The sequence below is a fragment of the Ambystoma mexicanum genome, chromosome 10, assembly GCF_040938575.1.
Source record: "Ambystoma mexicanum isolate Mex_15411 chromosome 10, UKY_AmexF1_1, whole genome shotgun sequence".
In the NCBI taxonomy this organism is placed as follows: domain Eukaryota; kingdom Metazoa; phylum Chordata; class Amphibia; order Caudata; family Ambystomatidae; genus Ambystoma; species Ambystoma mexicanum.
The window spans coordinates 1320364213-1320373581 of NC_090932.1; the positions used below are offsets into that span (position 1 = coordinate 1320364213).

A 9369-nucleotide genomic window follows, 5' to 3' on the forward strand; every position below is an offset into this window, starting at 1 on the left:
CACGCATGGGCGTTTCTGTTGGCAGGGATTAAAGGTCCGCAAAGGACGCAATTTTCTTGTACGTGCTTTTTGTGGAGAGTGAGTGGGTGATTCTTGTAATTCTTGTTGGTTCACACGCGATTACTTCACAACGGTTGCAGTGTGTACTCCTTGTTTACTGAGACAGGGTTCAATTCTTCTTTTGGCAGGGTGTTGCCAACGCGCCCATGCGCGTCTTTTTCATGTTCTTTTTCCAGACAGATGGTAGCCTGCGTTTAACACGCGTACGCTTTTTTTGTGTTTCTGGGTGCCACAGCATACTGCGGGTCCATAATTCCACGCACATGGGCTATCGAGGGGTCGCATGCACGTTAAATTTTGTTTTCAGAGTACCTGAGCATTCCGTGACCCGTCATCTTCCCCAAGGGGTCACAGACAGCCTTGCTAAAGCACAGGGGTACGTATTCCATCTAGTACCCTGCCCCCGTCAGCCCAATTGCCCAGGACAATTGTTTACTGCACCTGCCATTCGCACAAGAACATCAGTGCCATGGTTGGGGGGCAACCAAGTGCTAAGGTAGGCAAAGGTGGCCGACCTCCAAGAGGTGTCCGTGATAGGGGACGTGGCCAGGATGAGCAAGGTGGCCAAGGTGGCAGTGGTGGCCAACATGGGCAGGGTGGCCCAAGAGGCCAGTGTGTGGAGGACCAATTAGGGACACCTATGCCCCCCCTCCCAATGGGTCGGGGAGATGCAGCTGACACCATCCCAGGTCAGGCCCTGTTAACCCGGCCCAGATTGGTCACGGAACTGGCACAGGATGACTCACAGGCCAACTTCCATGTCACAAAGTCAAAGCCACATGTGGCGGTGAAAGTTGCTGTCACCAGGCCACATGGATCTGGGACAGCAATGTCATCTGCTGCCCAAAGTAGCCAGGGTGAGGAGGCTGCAGGGGCAGCTGCAGCTCAATCCACACCGGCTCTGAGTCACCCAGCCGGGACAGTGTTGGTCCCAGACCATCACACCAAGACAGTTGTGCCGCTTGGTCATGGCAACAGCAACCAGCAGCCAATGCCTGCAGTGAGACCTTTGGTCATCGTGCCATTTCCTGCTTCCAGTGCCCAGTCCAACTGCACTTCAGCCCCTACCGACCAGAGCGGCGTAAGACACTCAGGGTCCGCACCACCTCTCAAGAGGAAGAAGCATGCTCTTGCGGAACAGGCTTGGACCCCAGACACGGCTCGCCCCTCCGGCACGTCAAGGAAGCAGAGTTTCAATGAAGTGGAACTAGACGCAATTGTGGGCTACGTGTCGGCCCATGGCCGCGACATGCTGGTAACTGCAAGGTGCAAGATTATGACTGCTCAACGTAGGGCCCACTGGCAGTGCATCATGGACCAGATTAGTTCCCTTGGATTTGTGAAGCGCACAGCTGATGATTGCTCAAAGCGGTGGAATGACCTCAAACGCCGAGCAAAAAACACGAGCAAAAATCAAGCTGGCTTCCAATTATGCCTCTACTCTGGTGACTGGCAGTCGGTCTCCACCAGAGGAGGATGAACTAAAAAAACATGAGGCAATTGCTGGAGAGTTCATCGCAGAGGATCAGATCCAAGGTGTGGGAGACCTACAAGATCTTGAGGAAATGTCCGGTGAGTGGCCATGCGTATGTATGCAAACCATGTGTATGTTGCTTGGGTGATGTGTTCTGATTGAGTGCAAGGTCAGGCTGTGTATTCATGACTGCTATAGGTCACCCATGTGGTGCCTCCAAACCATCCCCCGCCCTTGGGTTTGGGTTTCACAGTATCCCTACTGACCGCAGAAAACACTTTGCACCTGATGACTGCAATTGCCCTTCAACCCGCATCATGCACAAAATTGTTAATACTGCTTTTCTTTTCATTCTGCCTGATTGATGGAATCATTTGCATGATAAACACACATTTTTGTGCCATTCTGCCCCAAATTCACCATACTTCAGACATACATTTCACCCCACAATGCATTTGTTGACTTTTTGTGGAAATGATTTCATCAATCAGGCTGATTGACTTTTGTGCACCTACACATGCACTGCACACAATCACTTCGGAGCCCTGTTTGACTGTTCAACATGACAATTGACTTGTGTCATGTCCAAGTGACCTACCATTGATGTATCCATGTGCCTACTATCACTGTATTAGTAAAAACTGGAATTGTTGTAGCGTGTGACACGTGTGTTTTGTCACATTCTTTTGCATGTTCTATTTCATGATGTGCGTCTCACATGGATGGGGGACAGTACTGATTTACTACCATCTGGGTGTCCTTGTCAATTCTGCCATGGCTATGCTACGTGCCATCTGTGTGCTGGCATGTGTCATGTTTGTGGATTGTCCATGCCACTCACAGGCTAATGTGCGATGCAGGTGCTATGCACCATGCAGTACATGTGTTGCTTTTCCATTTTGGAGTCCTCAGTGTTTGCTTTTAGGGTCCACTTCCAGTTCATTGCCAGTACATGCATGCCAGAGTTAGTGTCATGTGTGACATGTCTCATTAATGTATTCAATGTGTAGATTGTGATGCCTATGTGTATCGGCTATGCTGTTCAGGCCTGTCTTCATTACTTTTGTTTTATTTTTGTGCAGGTGATGAGGCACTAGAAGCTGCTGAGGAGGAGGAGATGGTGCAGGAGTACTCAGAGCACCAACCAGGCACCAGTGGAGGACGTGGGGTGGTGGTGCAAGAAAATCCATTAGTCCAACAGACCATCCTGTCCACGGGTGTCTCTGGGTACACCTCTGATGACCTCTATGGCTCAGGTGCTGAATCAGACATTGAGACAAATGTCCCGTCGCAGGTGAGTGTTTCTGGCAGGGATGCTGTTCTGTCCAACACACCTGCACTCGGGGTAGAACCCTCAATGGGCCATTCAGTGTTGGAATGTCTGCCTTTGGCGGTTACAGATGCAGGGTCACACTCCACTAGATTTGCTCCTGTTCCTGGGCCAGCAGATCAGAGGAGGAATGCAGTCCTGCAGCCTCAGGCAGTGCCAGCACAGCAAGGTGCACATCACCTTGGCCCAAACAGGTGTGGTGCCCGCCAATGCGGTGGACGTGCGCCACCAGGCAATACTGTGAGAGAGAACTCCATGTATACTATTGCAGCACAACAGGGGGCATCATGTGAGATGATGGCTCAGGCCGTGGATAGGGTGGCCACTTCCATTATCCCCTCTCAAAGGCAGGTGGAGCTCCAGCAGCAGGCAACGGAGTCCACGTGCCACTCACACAGGGAGGACATGATGGCGTCCAACCGGGACCGACGGGCTGAACTGGAGACTCTGCGCACAGCCATATCTGCAGAGTCACAGGCCCACAGGGATGCCCTGAGGTTAGAACACAGGTCCCTCAGAGATACTGTGGGGGCACTTGAGCTGTCCCAGAGTACAAGGTCAGAACAGCAGCTGGAGCAGCTAACACACACAATCTCAGCTGAGCTCCAGGCAACCCGTGAGGAGATCCGGGCATCACGTGAGGCCTTGAAGGCAGAAGTCTGTGCTACCCGTGTGGTGCTGCATGGGGATCTCCGGACCATCACCCTGAAGAGCCAAACCGTTCAGACCCGCATGCTTGCTGCCATGGCTGGGCATCAAATAGTCACACAAAAAATTCAAACGCTGTAAAAAATAAATTAGTAGACTATAGTCCTAATTTGCATGGTATCAAAAAGAGATATCCTAATAATTCTTCTTTGAAACAACCTGAGATAATCAGAGAGAAATCGAACACAATGTAAAGCCAATTTAAAGAAGCATTTTCAAAAAGTTTATTTCACAATAACAAGAAAAGAAAATTGTGAGAACAAACTGACATGTAATTTACAGTGAAAAACAGGGTGCGTATGAAAAATGGATGGAAGTACCAAGATTAGTTTTCTTTAGAAAAAGAATTATCGAGAAAAACATCAATGAAATGTTCAATATATATAAACCAGGGTGTACGTTAACAAATTTACCAAAGTTAAACATTAAATGAAAACAAAAATTGAAATTAAAAAATAAACTCAATTAATTTATAAAAAAGTGTAAATTCACTTGTACAGGTCTGCCTATGTAAACTTTTCACAATTGTTCATTTCCAACACCATTTCTTGAAGACCTTTCTTTTCAACTTGAAGTTGAAATTCCAACAAAAAAGACCACAATTACGTTTCGGCGGGCCACCTGTAAGGCCTACTGGTGTTAGAAAAACGCCTTCCTCGGGGCAGAGTAAGTAATGATAATCCCTGCAGGGAAGCAGACAAAACAAAAAAATCAAAAACATATATGAGTATAGGATGGCATATAGCTTGCTGTGTGATTCTCAAATAAAGATCTCAGGTTGCCAAGTTACCTAAACAGTTACTACTAAAAAATTATTTATAAAGACAACTCAATAGTACTGCCTTGAAGAGGAACCTTACCCAAATAAATGTGGGGGGAATTCCTCAAGACAGGGTTTCGAGACGTCAGAGTCAACTCGGTGCCAAACATGGGCACAAGTGTCTAGTGGAGGACTAGGGACCAGCACTCAATTCAAAGACCTATAGATCAAATTATATTAGTACATTTTAGACTCCAGGTAGCATCATATCAATGTATGAAAATAGTAACCGGCATGTGCCTACCTTGGTAGAGACATAGCCTTCAGGTCTGGAAGAAGATGGAATCCTGAGTCATTGGGTACCAGATCGGTCTAGGAAGAGTAATGTACACTGGTAAAAAATCATGAAAAATATGTATTATTGTAGTGCATTAACAGGGCAACCACAATACGGAACCTGAAGAAAATTGTAATTCTTTTAAATCTTTGCTGGCAAAGGGATGCCCAAAATTGCTGAGTCCTATTGCAAGTTGCAGGTTCCCCATAGGTAAACAAGGGCTTGTTCCATTGGCGGTAATGGAGACCTGCTGAGAAAATGAAAAGGAGCCCTTTCAGTTTAGAGCTAGTAGTGCTCGTCATGAAAAAAATGCTGTTTTACGAGTGCATGCAGACAAGATAAAATGAATACGGCAGCAAAGCAGTGTAAGATGCCTGTCCAATAAAAGTTTGGACGTGCTACAGGTTCCCCATAGGTAAACAAGGGCTTGTACCATTAGCGGAAATGGAGACCTGCCGAGAAAACGAAAAGGAGCCCTTTCAGTTTAGAGCTAGTAGTACTCATGATGAAAAAAATGCAGTTTAACGAGTGCATACAGACAAGATGAAATGAATGCGGCAGCAAGGCAGTGTAAGATGCCTGTCCAAAAAAAGTTTGGACGTGCTAGTAATCTTTAAAGGATGTGCGGGACAAATACACTTACCCTCAGCAATGGAGGAGTTAAAGCTATGCTTGAGACGCTGCAGCCAGTCTTTGCGGATGCGCACGGAGGTCTAGCAACAAAAGTTTGTTCCAGTCACTCCTACGGATATAGTCGGAAAAACGTTGCAACGCCCTCCCCAGAAGCAACGATCAATGGTTGAATACTATTGCTGGAGGCACACCCCCTGTGTGTGGGCTAGCAGGACGTGGCTAACCCGAAAGAGGTGCCAGTGACACACCCTTGGTGGGGGAGTGTCCAATGCCCGAAAAAACGGGCTTCCATGGGTGGAGGAGAGAAGACACAGGAGGGGAAGCCCGCCCAGAAAAGCAGTTAAAACAGAAACCTCTGTAAGGTACGGAGAAAGAAAGAAAGCCGTACATGAAGCACTTAGTGTAAATGAACCACTCAAAATGAGTGCATCCACAATCCAGCACGTGACGTAATTGTTCGTGTATATGGCAGAGGTGTTAACTGACAGATCAATGAGGGTCAAAAGGGAAGTTAAAACGGATGCATTGGGTAATGCTATCATTATGTCTGCAAGGATGATGCCAAGATGTTTACTGACAAGTAAATGAGGGCCAGAAAAAATGCTGAAAGGAAAGTTAAAATAAATGTATTGGAAATTGCTATCATTAAGTCTGCAAGGATGATGGCTGTATGCAGAAACAGAGGTAAAATAGCAAAAATCTGCGGGGGCTGGACTAAATAGAGCGCTCTAGGGATGCCAAGGGAGGGCACTGTAGTCTTAGAATGTTGCAAAGTTACAAAGGTGGAATGAATTCCTCATTTAGTCCGTGAGTGTGAGTGCCTAATCGAAAAATCCGCCGTGCCTCTTTATCCAATAAACTTTTATGTATGTTGATGGGATTTGTAACTGTTTCCAATATAACATATCATTTGGTGAATGTTTCAGAGTCATATAGTGATTGACAAGGGGTGCCGTAACCGTCTTGCATCTAATGCGCGATCGGTGTTCCGCAATTCTAATGTGTGCTGCTCTGCTTGTTTTCCCAATGTATCTTAGTCCGCAAGGACATTCAATGCAGTAAACAGCATTTTTGGTTTTACAGTTGGTAAGGTGGGACAAGGTCCATACCCGTTCCCCTATTTTGAAATCCTTCAACTTTTTGGTAAAGGTGCATACACTACATGAACCGCATGAGTAGTGACCCTTAACTGAGCGCATATCACATAAGCCGGTTTTAGATAGATCTTTGCGGAAACTCAAGTGTATCAGTTTGTCTCGAATGTTTGAAGCCCTTTTAAAGGCAAAACGAGGTGGGGGTTCCTCTGGTAGATCCAGTTTAACAATGTGCCAGTGTTTCAAAATAATTCTCTTAATCTGAAAAACTTTGGTTCCATGTGTAAGGACACAGGTCATTTTGTTGTTCCCTGGCTGCTGTGATTTGATAGTAAGTAAAGAATCTCGGTCCATAAAGCGAGCCCGCTTGCGTGACCGTTTAATGAGTGTTCTCGGGTACCCTCTCTCTTTCAGTCTGGTATCTAACTCGTCCGCTTGCTGATTGAAATCCTGAATGTCAGTGCAGTTTCTCCTAATTTGCAAATGTTGCCCATACGGAAGATTTGCCTTAAGATGCCGGGGGTCATCACTCGTGTAGTGCAGCAATGTGTTCCTAGCAATGGTTTTGAGGTGTAGACAACATTTGAGCTCACCATCTTGATGCTTGATGATGAGGTCCAAGAAGATGACTTGTTTCTTAGAATGTTCGAGGGTGAATTGGATGTTAGTATCAATCCGGTTAAGCCAGAAAAAGAACTCCAAGAGTTCATTTTCCGATCCTTCCCACATAAAAATAATGTCATCTATGTAGCACTTCCAATTCAAAATAGATTTATAGAAAGGATTGGATTCACACAGAATATGTTCGGTTTTAAATTTAGCCATAAATAAAATAGCCAAACTTGGCGCGAAGGCACAACCCATCACAGTCCCTTTGGTCTGTAAAAAGAAGGTTCCATTAAACTCAAAATAGTTGTTACATAATGCTAATTCCATCAATTCCATGATGAAATTGATTGGCACCCTCTGTTGTGTGTTTGATTCTGTCAAGTATTCCAGCATACAGTCTAGGGCTTATGTCTGAGGAATGCTGGTATATAAAGAAGTTATATCCATCGTTACTAGAATGTGTTTGGTGGGACCAAATTCAAGATGTTCAAAGATTTGAATTGTGTTCATTGTGTCCCGTAAATAAGTCCTTGTTTGAATACTAAGTGGTTTAAGAAAAGTATCGATGAATTTACACAATGGTTCGAGTATTGTACCACAACCTGAGACTATTGGTCGACCGGGTGGGTTGGTGATGTTTTTATAAACCTTAGGTAGCGCATATAGAGTCGGAGCGCACCCCTGACTGGTTATCAAAAAATCAAATTAGATCTCCGTCACCCAGTTTCGGTCAACTGCATATTTCACTGCTTGATCAATCTCTGCTTTAATGTCTTTGGTGGGATCCCTTTTCAATTTTTTGTAACTCGCTGAGTCAGCTAGTAAATTGTTTACCACTTCCAAGTATTGGGTGTTAGTCATCACAACTATTCCCCTGCCCTTATCTGCTGGTTTGATCACTATGGCTTCATTTGAGGCCTGTTCTGTGGGAGCTCAACAGTTAGATTGTGTTTCATACATGGTCTGTTGTTTTTGGTTTTAAGATTGGGTAGATCCTTAAGTACACTCTTCTCAAAAGTCAAAATTTCTTTAGACACTTGATTGTCCTGAGGTGTAAAAGTGGAAGGACAACGGGGTCCGGAATCCTGCTCTTGTGTTCTCTCAGGAGTGTCTTGAAAGAATGATTTGAGTCTTATAGTTCGTAAAAATCTCCAAACTTGCATTTCTGTGGAAAACCAATCAATCCCTGTAGTGGGGATGAATGATAGGCCTTTTGATAAAACAGATATTTGTGATGGACTTAGATAAGGGTTTTCTAAATTGAAAATGGGAATTTGTGGTACTGTCTGATTCAGTGAGTGCGGCGACGCCTGCCCCAAGGTCTCGGCATTGGTACAAACGGTTGGAACCATGGCGGGCCCCATTGTGGTATTCCAAATCCTCCTCTGCCTAAAAAAGGGTTATTTGGTTGAAATTTACCAAATGGTTGTTGTTGGTTCTGTGCTGACTGGTTGTCTGATCCACTGCTACTGGAGTTTGAAAAGGAAACACCTCTATTTTTGTTACCTGGTCCTCGTTTCGATGCTGATTGTTTGTTAATTGCTTCTACATATGCTTCAGTTGTGTATGGGAATATATTTTCTATTTTAACTCGTGGATATCCTTCGCAAGTTTCTTTGTTTTTTTGCCAATCGTTGTGGCTCTGAATTTTTCAAATAATTTATTGATAGAGTCTAGTTGGTCCTTAGCATCAGTAATGACTGTGCTAGATAGGAATTTAACTTCTTCTAACTCTAAGGTTTTTTGAGTTTCCAGGCTGATTCTTTGTGCCGTTGTAATAGTTAATACCATAAAGTCCCGACTGCACTTAATGGCAATTTGACTGAAGGTAGTTGTGTATTGTTTATCAGACAAAAAGAGGCAGGGCTCGTTTCTTACAACTAGGCCAGCCGGAATAGTGTTAGATTTCAAATATTCACGCAATAAATGACCATGTAATTCAGTCCTAAAGTTTTTCTTTTTAAGTTTTAGTAAATCCTCACTGTCAATGGAGTGAGCTATATTCCGATTAGTACCTGCCGGATCAAAGATGGAAGGGCCACTCAGTACTTCTGAGATCTGTTCGTCGGTGAAACTAAATGTTTGACTCTCAGCCATGCTGTGAGAGAGAAAAAAAAAGAGGGAGAGTGCCAGTCAGTGATCCACACCAGGCCCTGCGCACCACATGGCCCAATGTGAAGATGACGTCAAGAAGTAGTCAAATAAATATGTACAAAAAAGTTATAGGAAAAGTGGATAATCCTGAACTAAATCCATCCAAGTTTCGTTATTTGCCACTCCCACAGCAACCAGTAGGCCTTACAGGTGGCCCGCCGAAACGTAATTGTGGTCTTTTTTGTTGGAATTTCAACATCATTTCCAACA

At 44.8% G+C, this 9369-nt stretch overlaps 1 long non-coding RNA gene across 1 annotated transcript; it reads right to left on the reverse strand.

Moving 5' to 3' along the window:
* Nucleotides 1-3928: 3928 nt before the first annotated feature.
* LOC138493323 (uncharacterized) lies at nt 3929-4888 on the reverse strand. Its single transcript, XR_011276378.1, has 3 exons — nt 4637-4888; nt 4433-4552; nt 3929-4255 (listed from the first exon to the last, which is right to left on the reverse strand). It is a non-coding gene; the product is annotated as an uncharacterized lncRNA (long non-coding RNA).
* Nucleotides 4889-9369: the final 4481 nt, after the last annotated feature.